Source organism: Castor canadensis, chromosome 2 (assembly GCF_047511655.1).
Source record: "Castor canadensis chromosome 2, mCasCan1.hap1v2, whole genome shotgun sequence".
Classification (NCBI taxonomy): domain Eukaryota; kingdom Metazoa; phylum Chordata; class Mammalia; order Rodentia; family Castoridae; genus Castor; species Castor canadensis.
The window spans coordinates 122,431,144-122,449,450 of NC_133387.1; the positions used below are offsets into that span (position 1 = coordinate 122,431,144).

Here is an 18,307-nt window from a genome sequence, read left to right on the forward strand (position 1 = left end):
AAACCCCAGCAGCACAGCACCTAAGAGATAGCATAGATAAATGGGACCTCATAAAACTAAAAAGCTTCTGTTCATCAAAAGAAATGGTCTCTAAACTGAAGAGAACACCCACAGAGTGGGAGAAATATTTGCCAACTATACATCAGACAAAAGACTGATAACCAGAATATATAGGGAACTTAAAAAACTAAATTCTCCCAAAACTAATGAACCAATAAAGAAATGGGCAAGTGAACTAAACAGAACTTTCTCAAAAGAAGAAATTCAAATGGCCAGAAAACACATGAAAAAATGCTCACCATCTCTAGCAATAAAGGAAATGCAAATTAAAAGCACGCTAAGATTCCACCTCACCCCTGTTAGAATAACCATCATCAGCAACACCACCAACAACAGGTGTTTGTGAGAATGAGGGGAAAAAGGAACCCTCTTACACTGTTGGTGGGAATGTAGACTAGTACAACCACTCTGGAAAAAATTTGGAGGCTACTTAAAAAGCTAGACATATATCTACCATTTGATCCAGTAATACCACTCTTGAGGATATACCCAAAAGACTGTGACACAGGTTACTCCAGAGGCACCTGCACGCCCATGTTTATTGTGGCACTATTCACAATAGCCAAATTATGGAAACAGCCAAGATGCCCCACCACTGACGAGTGGATTAAAAAAATGTGGTATCCATACACAATGGAATTTTATGCAGCCATGAAGAAGAACGAAATGTTATCATTCGCTGGTAAATGGATGGAATTGGAGAACTTCATTCCGAGTGAGGTTAGCCTGGCCCAAAAGACCAAAAATCGTATGTTCTCCCTCATATGTGGACATTAGATCAAGGGCAAACATAACAATGGGATTGAACCTTGAGCACATGATAAAAGCTTTAGCACACATGGGAGGGCTGAGGATAGGTAAGACACCTAAAAAACTAGCTACCATTTGTTGCGCTTAACGCAGAGAAACTAAAGCAGATACCTTAAAGGAACTGAGGCCAATAGGAAAAGGGGAACAGGTACTAGAGGAAAGGTTAGATCAAAAAGAAGTACCTAGAAGGTAACACCCAAGCACAGGAAATCAATGTGAGTCAATGCCCTATATAGCTATCCTTATCTCAACCAGCAAAAACCCTTGTTCCTTCCTATTATTGCTTATACTCTCTCTACAACAAAATTAGAAATAAGGGTAAAATAGTTTCTGCTGGGTGTTGAGGGCGGGGAGAGGGAGGGGGTGGAGTGGGTGGTAAGGGAGGGGGTGGGGGCAGGGGGGAGAAATGAACCAAGCCTTGTATGCACATATGAATAATAAAAGAAAAATGAATAAATAAATAAATAAATAAATGAATAAATTTAAAAAAAGGACATGTCTTTCAGTTAATTCCTAGACTACCTCTAGTTTTCCCACAATAATAGGCAGAAAATAGGAGCTTCAGAATTTCCAAGACAGGGGCAGCTGGTTTGAGAAACACCCTAGATAAAAACTCTAAAACAGTGAAAAAACCCACCCAGGTGGGTGATTGGGGTCAAAAGACTGCAACTTACAAAAGTGATTGCTGTGACCAAAGAGATGGGTGCAAAGCCTGCTGTGGCATTTGTCACAGGAGCATGTCTGCTGAGGGAAAGACTCTCTCAAGTGTCATGTTTCACAGAGTCTTGCCCAAAGTTGTCTGATTCTCAAAAGCACCCAGAGAAGGTGTCTACTTTGGCAGGAGCTCTAGGGTTTACTGTTTTAGGCAAACAGAACTCCTTGGAGGGTCAAGTTCATCTTTCTAATCCATCAATACTCGTCACTAGTGAAGAGCTGCAGAACAGTCAATCTTTCTAAGACACATTCTCCTGTCACCAGGAAAAGCAGCCTATCCCAGTCTACTGGGACCTTGATATTCAGAAAGCTCCCAGGTCTGGAGGCTGAGCTAGTGCTGCAGATTATTCTGGGCAGCTGGCTTGGCAGGTGGTCTGCACAAGGAAATCGCCACGAAATCACTGCTCAAGTCCAGTCCCTGCCTTCTTTTTCTGCTCGGCAGTCCAGAAATATCTCCAGAAAGTCCATGAATGTGGGCAGCAGTCACTTCTTCTTTCTGGTCCTTGACATTGTTGTGAAACCCACCATGTTGAATTCTGGAATCCACTCCAGCAGCTGTTCTTCAGTATCTTTTTCTATTAAAAAAAGATATTCATGAAAATTTGGTGTGTAGGTGAATTTGTTCTCTTGGGAGCCTTTAAATTCCTGGTATTATTTGTCCATGAAATGTCTCTGCAGTGCCTGGAACTTGGTATCAACGATAATGTTCTCTATGGATCCAACTATGCGTCAAATTCCCCTTTGGATACGAAGAGATGGACAGTGCCCAGCTCTCTTCCTCTGTGGCCTCCATCACTTCTGCCACTGCAGCCGTCCTGGCATGGCGGGCAGACTTGGACCATCATCCAATCCCTTAGTTACCAACCTCTAGGTGCCACACTGTGCTACCTGTCAAGAATGACTGCATAATACTCCCTTATGTGGATGTAACACATTTTGATGGATTTATTACTATTTTTTTTCACTATAATAAACATTGCTGCAATGAAAAAAAAATAAATAAAATAAACCAGCAGGTTTCTATTCCTGACTCTTGAAGAAAAGGACTTGATCTTCAACCATTGTTATGTTGTTTACAGGAACAATTATCAAAGTTCTGCACAACTGTCTGCACCCTTAACGATTCACACTAATGTTTTCCAGATCCTTCACTTGCAGTGGCGATGAGCAATTCTTACTATTTGGGAAACACCATACTAACAAAAAAATGAAAGGATCGACCAGGTGAAGGAAATAGGAACCTGGCAATGCTCTGGGATCTTGATATAAGAGGCTTACCCCTCCATTGAGACCAGCTCCCATCCATGGAGCCATACCCCTTCATTTACCCACCTCAGTCCCTACCCTACTCCATAGAAAGTTTTCTGCTCAAAGTGAATTATATCTTCCTATTCAGCTGTGTGTTTCAGTATCTCCAGTTCTTAACACTGTCTCTGACCCTATGGACTCTACATTCCCAAATTCAAGGTTGCCAGAGGGGTCATAATCTTTCTTCTCAGTTCCTTTTAAAGGGAGTCTAGTGTCAATGAGAGATGCTTCATGGACAGGGGACCCTCTTAAGGTATCCAGCTCATTTTCTTGTGAGAATCACTCAGGACACCAATGCCAGGTCTTTCTGCCATTGGTAGTTTGCACAGACCCCCTTCTCATCCCCATGCAGAGCGCCCTATGGGAGGTTGGTTCTGCTCCCTTTATATCACTGACTGGGTTTTCCTTGTCCCTGGAATTCTCCTTGCCTCATTCTACTGCTGTGATATTCCTTTTACCCTGAATCCTTCTATTCCTGATCCTGCTGCACCTCAGTCATCTCCTTCAAAGACATTCTCAGGCAGGTTTCTGACACCAACAATGTTGGAGATCACCAGCAGTAGCCCTGTTCTTATTTTTGTGCCACTTGTTGTGCTTGCTAGGTGTGTTCACCTTCATGGGGCTGTACAGAAGGAGTAGCAAGTCCAGCAGGAGGCTAGAGTAAGAAAGTGGTTGTATGGGAAGCCACTAGCTTGGACTTCTTCACTTGCCCCATTGAGTGTCCTCACATCTTTGGGAGGGATCCCTTTGCCTATCTGTACATCCAAGACACTGCATTACTCCTCTCTAACTTCGAAAGACTTGCCTCTTGTTCTTTGAACACCTATCTGAGTATTTTCATTTTATACAGAACACACAAAACATGTAACAGTAATCAATGGAACCTCCAAGAAGTAAAGGGAGTCTGGTAGCTTCTCTTTCCATTTTTGCATCTCACCAGCCTCACATAAAAAGGGTGAGGAAACATGTGTGACACTTATTCCACATTATTCTATTCATTTGCCTACTGTGTGCTACATGTAAAATATTCAGCAATTGTTTGGATGAGAAAATTATGTAAGTAAAGACAGGAAATGGACAAATAAATCTTCATTTTTTCTATAATTCTGTGAACACCTTACCAAAAGTTCAATACTGAAAACAACAGAAGGCCATAACTGAAACATCTCATGGATCAGGAATTGAGGGAAAGGCTGCCAGTGTCTCCTGCACAGCCTTCTACAAGTGGCAATGCAGTGCTCACTTGGGCTGTGAATCTCAGAAGAGGCTATTGGGGGATTGAGTTCCTTAGAATTATATGTCTTTGACCATCTTTTTCCACACCATGATGATTCCTCTTGCAAGTCATGTTAAATCTCTGGAAATTTCCTTCTTCACAACTTATAGAATACCATCTTGGAGTTCTGATCTCTGCCTTAAGTCTTCTTTTCATTATCAGCATTTTATCAGGAGCAAATGTTTTGATCTAAATATTCTTGACAGCTGGAATGGTAAAACATAGTGAAAGGCAGTGTGTGGGATGGAATTGAAGAGAAGGAACTGGAAGTATTACAGCACAGGGCTGTGGAACTAGACCATACCAGGACCCACAACCCTATGAGAGTCTCTAATTCAGGAGCTGGGTGCTGTTAATTCAGGCCTATAAGGAGGCTGCTCTCAGTAGGATTATGACTCAAAGCCAGAACAGGCAACGAGTTAAAGGGATCCCACCTCAAAAAAAATCACATAAAAGGGCAGGTGGATTGGCTCAATGTTTAGGCCCTGATTTCAAACCCCAGTGCTACCAAAAAAAAGATGCAGAGGATTGAGGACTAGAAGTCTAGGCACCAAAAGTTTGGGTGGACCTTAAGAGAGATGGGGGATCTTCAGTATGAAAGCATCAGGTTTTTGTGTCTCATTCTTAAATTCCATTATGTGCAAAATAAGCTAGAATTTCTTACTGTATGAGCACTTCATACTGTATAAGTTAAGGATGTTAGAAGTTAAAGATGAAAGGCAACATTAGAGCAAGGAATCCCTGTGCCATCTTGGTTGTTATGCAAATGTAGGCAAATGGATAAGATTGAGAAAGCTGATTTGCATTGTTAGTTAGAAATGAAAATGTGCATACAACTTGTAATTTTTAGAGGTATTTTATTGGAATGAAAGAAAATTAATAGCACATTTAATGATGTTAGTAGAAAACAAAGACAGGTCAAGTAGATCATTTGTCACAACCATTGCTGTTGACATCTTTAGAGTCAGAAAATTAAATCTCATTTAGGTCACAGGGAAAGTTGCACATGACAGGGACCAATAAGACTTTTCCTAAAATATTGTCCTTTAGATACCAAGCACAGATTCATTTTTAATTACCTTATAGTTTAATATGTACACAGGTGTGCCAATCCTATTTCCTATAAAATTAACTAGGAGGAATCTCTTCATATGGCAACATTAAATTCCGTGTTCAGTACAACTTAAGATTACATACTTTAACCCTCAGTGTTTGCATGTCTGTCTGCAGCAATCTCTGGCAATCCCTCACTCAAAGCATTGATTTTCAGAGTACTGGCTAAGGGGGTTGGGCAAATGAAATGTGAACTAGAAATAAGTGAAATCAGTCCACCAGGGATAGTCAGATTTAGCATAGCAGGAAACTGCTTTCCAGTGAGAGACAGAGACAAGAGATGGTTGGAGCCACTGTCTGTGGAGACTAAGCCTTTTTTGCTCTGTACCTAGGGTACTCAGGATCCTTTCTGCCCTTCTGCCCAGAGTACCTGATTCTCCACATACACTTCCTTAGGAACAAGTTCTGTGTCATATTTAACATGGAAATGTTGTACATCCTGGAAGTTAAAGACTTCACATAGTTGGAGGTAAGTGTTAATATTAGTTAGGAACATATATTTTATCAGAGATAAGTTCAATTAATTATATATTATATGTAATATATATATAATTTATAAAGTATACATTTTACTGCCATTAAAAGAAAATTAAATAATGTTTACAGGATTTTATCCAGGGAAAAAACACTTAGTATAATGTATACTCAGATGTGTCAACTCTAATTCCTATGAAATTGGCTTGGTGCAAATCTCTTCACAAGGTATTATATCAAATTTCACTATAAATACAACTTTAGGGTACATCATCAACACACTCAGTGTCTTTGTGTCTACTTCCAGAAGTCTCTTGAAAGCAAACTTTGCACAGGTTCCACAAAAAGTGAGGTGATTAAGCAGAAAGATACTGTGCCCTCTGACCAGCTCTGGTCAGTCCAGCAATCCACAAAGTCACTGACACTGCAGGTGAGTCTACCCTTCCAGGAGGTGTTTCACTCCAAATCACTCCCATCAGAGAAAGAGAAGATGTATAGATCCACATACAGGACACTCAATGGCAGTTGGGAACCATGACACTCAGGCATCTCAGGGCTGAGTCTTCAGGAGGCCTTGTCTTCTCAGGAGTTTGGAATGAAAGAGCTATCACCAATCTGGAGCTCCAGTTATCACTGTACAGTCTCTTGAAGACCATTCTGAAGTGTTGAACTGGAACGTGGCTTGAAAGTGGGTTATTGGACTCTGTGTAGGACATGGCAGAATCCATGCGACGTTGTTTTTTTGGAGGCAGTAGGTCATCACTGTGTCCCTTTCAAGTCACATCTATTTTTATTTGGTGTACAAGTCATATCCTGGAGATGTTTCAGGCTAGGTTTTTCAGTGTTACGCTGTGTGGTATCAGAGGGTTTAAGTCTTGCCTTCTTTGGGGGATTCTGCTCACTGTGCACAGGACCATGGGCATGTCTCTTGTTTGATGCTCTAAAGCCGACTTTGGAGTTCTGGACATATCTATGGTCTGAAATTTGCAAGAAATACTGTTTATATACATCAGGTGACTGTGTTGGTGCCAGACGTTTGAGCATCTGTCCAATGCTATGCCTTTTGGAGGTAGCCTCATGAATATTGAGGTAGCCTTCCATATTTCCTGATTCTCTTTCTACTTCTTTGTGTTCATGGGCAGTAGGACTAGAACCCCAACCCAGCACTTGATTAGACACCTCCTGCTTCTTGCAATGTGCCCAAAGGCTCCACACTCCTTGCACTTCATCTGTGCGTGGAAAAGCAGAAATGCTCTTGGATCTGAAAAAGTCCCAGAGAACTCTCAAATGCCAATAAAAGAAGAAATTTTCAAGTCTTACTTTCTTATTCTATTCAGACAAGACCAAATGGTGTTTGGCCTATTTACTGCTAGATTTTTAAGTGATAATATCTTCTTTCCAAAGACCTTGTTAGGAAGGATATAGAAAGGAGTTTTGCAGCCTAAAATGTAATAATGCTCTGGAGTTAAGAATAGGACAAAATTCTTCATAAATATGACCCCACATAAAAGGGAAATTTGACCCTCAGAGACTCAATATTTTTCTGTCTCCCTGTGAAGGGTTTCCAAGAAGGAAAATCAGACATGAGAAGGAATAAATGAATACAGAGACAATCACCTATGACCAAACCAAGGCTGTGTGATTTATGGAGCCTCTTGGTTGCAGAGATATCCAAGCCTCCACTTACTCTTGGATCTTCCTCTTCTGGTGGGGGACCCTAGGCCTGTCTGGTCCCTTCTGATGCTTCTTCCCATTCATAGAGAATCTGTGAGGCCCACTGGTAGGGAAAAGACCTGCCACCTTCCTTGTCTCCTTGCTGTCAGCTCAGCCATCCTTAGTTTGTTATTTTGGATTTCCTGAAGCAGGAGAAAAAAATATGTGCTGAACAAATTAAATGAGCAATGAAATAATACAAACCTTCAGCTAGCATTGCAAAATCTCCAAATTCCGTACAAGCTCATTACTACCCTAGAAAAATCATAGCATTGTAAAATACTTCCTTGAAAGTTGAACATTACAAAGTAAGAAAGATTTCTTTTCTGATTCTCCCTTCATGGAAATCCTACTGAAGTTGAAATGATGACTTCTTTTCTTTCAGTATTTTGTAGAACCACAGACCTTGTCTACATTAGACAAGAGTTCTACAAATGAACTTTATCTGCTCCACTTTTATTTTTTGTCCTTTTTTGTTTGTTTGTTTTCATACAGGATGTCAACTATGAACTACATTTTTTGTGCAGTCACTATATAGCACAGGAATATCTGTCCCTCTCTCCTTGACCTGCCACAAACTGATTGGAGCTGGGATTTCAGCCTTGCACTATCAAGCATAAAGAAAATAATTTTTGCCTAAGACCCAAATATGCATTTCTCCATATTTCTTCCAGTGTAGTAATTTCTGAACAACAAATGGGAAATAGAATCAAACCTGAAGTTCCATTGTCTCCTTTGAGTGGCAGAAAGTTTCCACACAGATTGGTCTAGAACAACAGCTCTGGGCTTGTTGCAGCTTCCGGGACGCTGATAGAAAGGCAAGTGAGGAAAGGTGGCTCCCAAATGCTTTTTACGTGGACATAAAGGTTGGGTGATTGCAGACATTATGTAATCCTTTGTTTTGAGCCAATCACACTGAATCTCATAATCTCTCAGAAGGAAAGCTGTGTGACTACTTCCTGTTTTGTGTTTTCTAGGTTCACCACTACCCCTATTCCTTTGTGTTTGCATGATCAGTATTTTGCTTTCACTGTTGCTGTTTTGGTACACTTGAAATGAGATGACCCTACAAAACTTATTTGAATTACATTTGTTTTTATATAGAGTTTCAACTATTAACTACCATTTTTCAAGAAGTCCCTATAGAGCTCAGATACATCTGCCCCACTCTTCTACCTGCCACAAACTCCTTGGAGCTGGAATTTCAGCATTTCACCATCAGGCATAAAGAAAATAATTTTTGCTTAATACCCAAATGTGCATTTCTCCATATTTCTTCCAGTTTAGTAATATCTGAACAACAATCTGAACAACAAATGGGAAATAGAATCAAACCTGAAATTCAGTAATCTTCCTCTTGTGTTTCAAAAAGTTTCCACACTAGTGGGTCAAGAAATACAGCCCTTGGCCTGATGCAACTTCTGGGATGCTGGTTGAGAGGGAAGTGAGGAAAGATGGTTCCCAAAAGCCTTTATGTAGAGGCCAAGGTCAGATGACTTCACACATCACATAATACAATTATTTTAAACTAATCACACAATATTCATTATCTCTTAGATGTAAAACTGTGTTACTACTTCTGGTTTGTGGCTTTTAGATTCACCCTTGCCCCCTATTACTTTGTATTTGCATTATCAAGTGGAATTTGGATATGACTCAATTGTAAAGTGACTGTGTCTCAACAACACCATGAATCAGAACACTACCATCAAGAGATGGTATGCATTGTTTCATATTCCTCCTTGAACAGCATTTATGAAAAGAATTCCTTGCCCTAACTTTGCCTTTCATCTTTTGCTTCTTCCCTCCTCATCTTGTGTAGTATGAACTGTTCAATCACAAGGTTAATTCCAGGATATTTTCCTGATCTTGAGATTTTTGCAATGAGACACTAACTACTGAAGGTTTTATACTGAAGGTTCCCAATTTCTTTGAAGATAAACACAAACTTTTGGTGCCCAGACTTGATGTCCTCAATCATCTGAACATAATTATTTTATTTTTGGTGGCACTGTGTTTTGAAATCAGGGCCTACACTTTGAGCCATTCCAACTACCATTTTATGTGACTTTCCTCTTTGTCTTGGGGTCCCTTTAACTCTTTGCCTGGGCTGGCTTTGAACCACAATCCTAGTGATAGCAGCCTCCTTACAGGCATGAGCCTCCAGGACCCAGCTCCCAACTTAGCACCTCTCATAGAATATGTGGGTCCTGAGTGGACCAGGTCCCCAGCCCAGTGCTGTGATACTTTCAGTTCCTTGTCTTGTATTCTATTCCACACACTGTGCCTTTCACTGTGTTTTACCATTCCAGTTGCCAAAAATATTTAGATCAAATCATTTGCTCCACATAAAATGCTAAAAATGAAAAGAAGTCTCAAGGCACAGATCAGAACTCCAAGATGATTTCATATAAACATAAAGTTTCAAAGAATTCAAATGACTTGCAAGAGGAAAGAGACATCAAGGTGCAGAAATAGAGGGTCAGAGACATATCATCCTAAGGAACTCAAATCCCAAAATAATCTCTTCTGAGATTCACAGCCCAGGTGAGCACCTGCATTGCCACCAGTAGGAAAATATGCAGAGGAAACTGGCAGCCTTTCCCTCAATTCCTGATCCACAACATGTTTGAATTAAGGCCTTTTGTTGTTTTCAAGTTAAATTGGTTGTAAGGTGTTATACAGAATTATAGAAAAATTAAAGATATATTTAACCATTTCATGACTCTCCCTAGATAATTTTCTCATCCAAACAATTGCTGAATATTTTACATGCAGCAAAAAATAGGTCAAAGAATAGAATCAGGTGGAACAAGTGTCACACATGATTACTCAAGCCTTTTCCATGTGAGGCTGGTGAGATGCTAAATAAAATGGAAATAGAAACCACCAGACTCCCTTTACTTTATTGTGGCCCCATGGACTCCTGTTGCATGTTTGGTGTGCTCCATACAAAATGAAAATACTCAGATACATGTTTAAAGAACAAGAGGTAAGGCTTGGGAAGTTAGAGTGGTACAATGCAGGGTCTTGGACATAAAGATAGGCAGAGGTATTCCTCCCAAGGACATGAGGTTACACAATGGGATAAGTGAAGAAGTCCCAGATACAGGCTCCCCACACAACCACTCCTTCTGTTCAGCACCACAAAGGTGAACAGACCTGGCAAGCACAGCAAGTGGTACAGAAATTGAAACAGAGCAATTGCTGGTGATCTTCCATGTGTGTGGTGTCAGAGACCTTCCTGAAAATGACAGTGAAGGAGAAGCAGGAGGTGCAGCAGGATAAGGTCCAGGGGGATTCAGGATAGAAGGAAGATCCTAGCAGTGAACTTAAGCATGGAGGATTCAAGGGACAAGGGAAACCCAGCCAGAGGCCTAAAGGGAGCAGAACCCACCTCGCAAAGAGAGCTCTGCATGGGGATCAGAAGGGAGTCTGTTGGCATACTGCCAACATCAGAAAGACCTGGCAGTGGTGACCTGCAATGATTCTCACCAGAAACTGAGATGGATACCTTAAGTGTGTCCTCTGTCCATGGAGCATCTCTCATTGACACTGGATTCCCTTATGAAGGAACTGAACAGAAAGATTATGACCCCCCCACCCAGCAATCTCTGTGTGGCACAGTCCAAGAAAACTTATCCTTCTTTTTGATTCATTTTCACCATTGAGCCAATAGTCTGAGGCATCATACAAGCAAGGTACTACATGCAATTACACACAGCCAACAACAGGTCATAGAGGTTTCATTTCTATCCCTCCTTCACTACAGGGCATGTACATAATTGATTATGCTCCTGGACTTCACAGGGAAGCACCTGGGCACTGAAACAAAGGGCTGAGGAACTCATTTAAAAGAATGAAAAGAGTCTCAGTGCTTGATTTATTTCATTGAGCATAGTAGTCTCCAATTCCATCCAGGTTCCTGGCACTAAATCATCATGCATTGTATATTTCAGAAAAAAAGAAGAAAGGATCTTCAATATCATAACCACAATGAAAGGGTAAATCTTTGAGGTGGAAAAGCTGGTAGTTCAGATATCTTTTGCCCAGTGGATATTAGATACATGTATCAAATCATGGACTACATGAATATGTATAATTATTATTTAAATTAAAATTAAATCAAAAGTAAAAATAGTGCTTGGGTACATATGATTCTCTTGTGCAACAATGATTTCAAAATATATAGTATGTGATCAGGTATCTTGGGTTTTCTGTTGCACAACTGGAGTTTCATCTCAGGGCTTCATTTCACTCTTTTTCTTGATCTACTTCTCCAAACTCCCACCCAGGTATCTTTATACTCAGGGATATCTGAAAATGATTTTTAACTTGATAATTTTCATACACTTTAATCTATGCTTTTGTTTTGGTCTGAGCCTTTAGCATTTGCTCTCCTTGGGAGATATGTGTAATGTATTACTCATATATTAGTATTTAAGTGTGTTTTTTAAAATTAATTCCATTGTATTTCTATTTCAATAAAGGTACATTAGGAAAGATTGGAAGTAAATTTAAATTTCCTCTAATGGTTATAAGTGGTTAGCAATCAGTCACTGTACTTTCCTTCTGAGAGATTATGTGTTTCAGTGTGATTGGGTAACAATACTTGGATTAAGTGACCTGTGTAATCATCTGATCTTGTCATCCACATAAAAGGCTTTTACAAGTCACATTTCCTCACTTCCCTTTCTCCAGTGTCCTGGAAGTTGCATCAGTTCCAGGGCTGTTGTTCTAGATTAATCTGTGTGGAAACATTCTGACACACAAAAGGAAGACAACTGAATTTCAAATCTGGTTCTATTTCCAATTTGTTGTTCAGATTGTTGTTCAGATATTAATACACTGGAAGGAAAATGAAGAAATGCATGTTTGGCTATTAGGAAAAAATTATGTTCTTTATGCCTGATGTTTCCAGGCTGATATTCCAGCTCCAAGGACTTTGTGGCAGGTAGAGGAGAGGGTCAGATGTATCTGAGCTCTTTAGGGACTTCACATAAAATGGGAGTTAATAGTTGAAACCTGTTATAAAAACAAATATAATTCAAACTAATTTTGTCCAGTCAACTCATTCCAAGTGTGCCAAAACAGCAACAGTGAAAGCAAAAAACTGATCAGGCAAACACAAAGTAGTGGTGAATCTAGAAAACAGAAAACAGAAAGTAGTCACACAGCTTTCCTTCTGAGAGATTATGAAATTCCCGTGATTGGGTTAAAATAATTAGATTACTTGATGTGTTCAATCACCTGACCTTGGCATCTACATAAAAAACATTTGGGAGCCACTTTTCCTCACTTGCCTTTCTACCAGCATTCTGGAAGCTGCATCAGGCCCAGGGCTGTTGTTCTAGACCCATCTGTGTGGAAACTTTCTGACACTCAAAGGGAAGAAAACTGAATTTCAGAATTGATTCTATTTCCCATTTGTTGTTCAGAAATTAGTACACTGGAAAAATATGGAGAAATGCATATTTGGGTCTTAGGCAAAAATTATTTTCTTTATGCTTGATAGTGCAAGGCTGAAATCCCAGCTCCAAGGAGTTTGTGGTAGGTCAAAGAGAAAAAGACAGATATACCTGTGTTATATAGGGACTGCACAAAAAAAATTGTGGTTCATAGTTGAGACCCTCTATGAAAACAAGCAAAGAAAAAGTGACAAAAAAGGGAGTAGATAAAGTTCATTTGTACAGCTCTTGCCTAATGTAGACAAGGTCTGTGGTTCCACCACATTACGGAAAGAAAAGAAGTCATCATTTCAAGTTCAGTAGAATTTTCGTGAAGGGAGACCCAGAAAAGCAATCATTCTTAGTCAAGGTGGTTCAAATTTCAAGGAAATATTCTAGAATCCTATGATTTTTCTATGGTAGTAATGAGCTTGTATGGAATTTGGTGATTTTGCAATGGTAACTGAAATCTTGTATTGTTCATTTAATTTGTTCAGCACATATTTTTTTCTGCTGCTTCGGGAAATCCAAAATCACAAGCTGAGGATGGCTGAGGTGACAGCAAGCAGATAAGGAAGATGGAAGGTCTTTTCCCTACCACTGAGCCCCAGAGACTATCTCCATCTACAAATGGGAAGAAGCAGCAGAGGAGACCAGACAGGCCTAGGGTTCCCCTACTAGAAGAGGAAGATCCAAGAGTAAGTAGAGGCTTGGGTGTCTCTGCAACCAGGGGGCTCCATAAATCACACAGACGGGGTTTGGTCACAGGTGATTGTCTCTTTAAACAATTCCTCCTTCTCATGTCTGATTTCCCTGGTTGGAAAATCCTCAAAGGGAGACAGAACCATAAACAGTCTCTGAGGGGAAAATTTCCATGTTATGGAGGGTCATATTTAAGAAGAATTTTGACCTATTGCTTAACTCTAGAGCACTATCACATTTTTAGGCTGAAAACCTCCTTTCTATATCCTTCCTAACAGGGTAATTGGGAAGAACATATTATCACTTAAAAATATAGCAGTAAATAGGCCAAAAATGATTGGGTCTTATCTGAATAGAATCAGAAAGTAAGACTTGAAAATCTTTTCTTTTATTGGCATTTGAGAGTTCTCTGGAACTTTTTCAGATCCAATAGCTGTTCTCCTTTTCATGCACAGGTGATGTGCAAGGAGTGTGGAGAATTTGGGCACATGGCAAGAAGCAGGAAGTGTCCCATCAAGTGCTGGGCTGGGGCCATGGTCCCACTGCCCATGAACACAAAGAAGCAGAAATAAAACCAGGAAACATTGAAGTCCCCATATTGTCAGAAGGCTGGGGCCTTTCAACAGGCTGATAGAGAAAAGGAGCAGGGACCAGGGTGAGAAATTGGGAAGGTGAAAACTAAACTTCAGGCACTAAGGCTAAGGACATGGTGTCTGTCCATGCCTCCACCATTTGTAAAGCTCTGCACAGGCAAATTAGATAATGGAGAATATTCAAGCAAATAGACAAGAACAGCCTGACCATCAGTACCACAGAGATAAGTCCACATTCAACCAGTAAGTGGCAGGGGCCTAGAAACAGACACAAAAGAGTAGAACATGCTTGAACGTTACTTTGAGAAATAAGAGTATGGTCAAAAATTATGGGGAGGCTGTCCCATGAGGGATGGAGCAGACTCAAAACAGGTCATGGTGATGCCCTGCATTAGTCAAAAGAAACACTCAATAGCATGGAACCCAGAAACATTTCTGTCCAAGTCGTGGATAATCAGGGCATAGCCACTTAACATTGTTTCTTCCTCAGGCAAAAAGAGCAGCAGAGGAAGGCCCTGGTCCAGAAATTTCCCAGAATTTGCCAAGGGAGGCAGGTGTACATTTGGACAAAGTTGACAGAGTCCTGTGACGATTTGAGGGTGAGTCTCTCCCTGGTGTTCTTGGTGTTTTGTCTTCTGTTTGCCATCTTCCATTTCCTCTGTGAATAAATGTTCCATTTCAGGTCCCCATCTGACTACTAGAAGGCCAGTTTGTGTACTTAGCAGGGCCACACTTTCCTTTTCTTTACTTTTCATGTGTGTAATTACTTCTGTCTTCAATTATGTGCAAGTGAGGACATGTGAAGTGATTTCATCTAATGCCGCTAAATCTTAGACACTTACATGTAATAATATAAAATTTCAGGAAAATAAAATCTCATTAGTCACGTTACTACCCTTCATTTACCATTATTCATTTAGCTCCCCAGAAGCCTATAAGAAAGTGCTTTTTATTAAACAGAACAATAATTAATTTAGAAAGATTCCCTTTCTCATTATGATATAAAATATAATGTAATTTGACAGGCTGGTTGTAATGCCCCATGATCACTCCTCAGCCTCCTGTGTGCAGGGGTCTAGATGTGTGGACACCACACTCTGGTTCTCCCATGTCTAACATGATGATTTACCATTGTTTCACTGTTAATATTACTGTTATATCATCCATGTCTTACATGCTATATTTTCCTGAAAATTTATGTTGAGCAAATACCAATGTACAACGGACATGCCTATCTTTCCCATAGCAACCAAACAGGCCAAAATACTACTCTAGAAATAGGATTGGATGTTTCTTTGGCAATGTTGAAAATCATAAACCAACTACCAACATATCTGAAATGGGATCCATGGGCTCTAAACTGTCACCCATGAATGAACAGAATTTACTATCTTGTCCGGTTCAAAATAAAGGTCAGAGTTAAGTTCTCACTGACATCACCAGGCCAGGATTAAGAAACTCGAGTTAAAACCATGTCCTCCTTAGTAATAAGTCACCCTGAATTCCAGAGGATGACTCCTTAGTACTTCAAGGAGGTTGCCTCCACAAGTCATGGCATTGGCCAGGTGCTCAAACTTCTGGCACCAACACAGTCACCTGATGGAAATAAACAGTCCTTCTTGCAAGTTGCAGCTCATAGATATGTCCAGAAACCCCAAATGTGCTTTAGAGCATCAAACATGAGACCTGCCTGTGTTCCTGTGCACAATGACCAGAATCCCCCAAAGAAAGCATGACTCAAACCCTCTGTTATCGAGGAGAACACTGGAAAAGTTGGCCTGAAACTTCCCCAGGATATGCCTTCTACACCGTATAAAAATAAACATGGTGAAAGTATCATCTCAAGAGACTGAGAAAATATCAGCACAGGGACACAATAATGACCTACAGCCTCCCAACAACCAAGCTTGGATCGATTCTACCATGTCCTGCATAGAGTCCTATTACCCACTATCATCCATTTTCCATGCCAACCCCTCAGAATGATCTTCAAAGATTGTACAGTGACACTGGGCTCCAGTTTGGTGAAAGCTCTGTCATCCCAAACTCCTGAAAGAAAAGCCCTCCTGAAACCAAGCCTCCCAGTCCTGAGATGGCTGATTGTCTTGGCTGCCATGTGTCACTGAGTGTCCTCTATGAGAATATACAAGTCTCCTCTTCCTATTAGAAGAGTGATTTGGAGTGAGACACCTCCTGGAAGGGAAGACTCACCTCCAGCATCAGTGACTTTGAGGGGATTGCTGGACTGAGCAGGGGTGGTCAAGGGTACATGCTCTTTCTGCTTAATCATCCCACCTTGTGTGAAACCTGTGCAATGATTGTGCTCAAGAGACATCTGGGAGCAGACACACAGACACTGAGTGTATAGATGATGCATCCTCAAGTTGTAGTTAAAATGAAATTTAATAGAGTACCACAGGAAGAGATTTCCAAGACAATTTCACAGGAATTAGAATATACACACCTGAGTATTCATTAAATTATGTGCCTTTTTCTCTTTCTAACATTGTAAACATCATTTAATTTTTTAATGCCAGTGAAAATCATAATTAATAAATTATATCTATTCAAAATAAAATTAATAATATTAAAATTTATTTCTAACTAAATGTATGTGGCCTAAATACTCTAAACTCTTACTTCCAACTCTGTGAAGTCTTTAACTTCCATGGTGTGCAATACTGCTCTGTTTAATATGGCACACAACTTGTTCCTAAGGAAGTGTTTGTGGAGAGTCAGGTTCAATGGGCAGAAGGGCAGAAAGCATTCCCAGCACCCTGGGTACAGAACACAGAAGGCTTAGTCCCCACTCACTGTGGCCCCAACCATCTCTTGTCTCTGTCTCTCACCACAAAGATGTTTCCTGCTGATGCTAAAGCTGACTATCTCTGGTGGGCTGACTTCCCTTATTTCTAGTTCACATTTCATTTCCATGCCCTCCAGTGGCATGTACTCTGAAAATCCAGAGTTTGTTTGAGGGATCTCCATGAGTGCTGCTGACACACATGTTGGCACTGAGGGTTTAGAGGACTTAACCTTACATTATACTTAAAATGGAATTTGATATGGTTTGATATGAAGTGTTTCTTCGTAGTTAATTTTTCAGGAAATAGGATTGACACACCTGTGAACATATTAAACTATAAGATAAATAAAAATGATCTGTACTTGGTATCTAAAGGACAATATTTCAGGAAAACTCTGCTTAGTCCCTGTCATGTGCAACTATTCGTTTGACCTACATGAGATTTATTTTTTGACTCCAGTGATGTAAATAGCTATGGTTATGACAAATGATCTACTTGATATCTCTTTGTTTTTTTTCAAACATCACTAAGTGTACTGTTCATTTTCTTTCATTATCAATAAGATACTTTTAAACAGGACATGTTGTATGCACATTTTCATTTCTAACTAGCAATGCAAATCAGCTATCTCAAACATGTCCATTAGCCTATGTTTTCATAACCAAAATGGGCAGGGATTCCCTGTCCTGACTTTGCCTTTCATTTTGAACTTCTTGAATCCTCAACTTGTGTAGAATGAAGTGCTCACTCCAGAGGTGAACTGTAGGATATTTTACTCATCCTGGGATTTAGCAATGAGACACTAACTCCTGACGCTTTATACTGAAGATCCCCTACATCTCTTAAGAGCCCCACAAACTTTTGGTGCCCTCACTTGTCGTCCTCAAACCTCTGCATCTTTTTTTTTTTGGTGTCACTGTGAGTTTAAATTACAGCCTGCACCTTGAGCTATTTCAATTACCCTTTTATGTGATTTGCTTTTTTTTTTTTTGATGTGGGATCCCTTTAACTCTTTGCTAGGTCTGGTTTGAACCACAATCCTCATGATAACAGCCTCCTTACAGGCATAAATCACCAGCACACAGCTCCTGAATTAGCAGCTCTCATAGGACTGTGGGTCATGGATGGACCAGTTCCCCAACCCTGGGCTGTGATTCTTCCAGTTCTTTGACTTAAATTCTATCCTACATACTGTGCCTTTCAATGTGGTTTACCATTCCAGCTCTCAAGAGTCTTTAGATCAAATCATTTGCTCCTCATAAAATGCTGATAATGAAAAGAAGACTCAAG

At 40.2% G+C, this 18,307-nt stretch overlaps 1 pseudogene; it reads right to left on the reverse strand.

Moving 5' to 3' along the window:
• Positions 1-1,915: 1,915 nt before the first annotated feature.
• LOC109702337 (ADP-ribosylation factor-like protein 2-binding protein pseudogene) lies at positions 1,916-2,377 on the reverse strand (annotated as a pseudogene).
• Between the last annotated feature and the right edge of the window lie 15,930 nt (positions 2,378-18,307).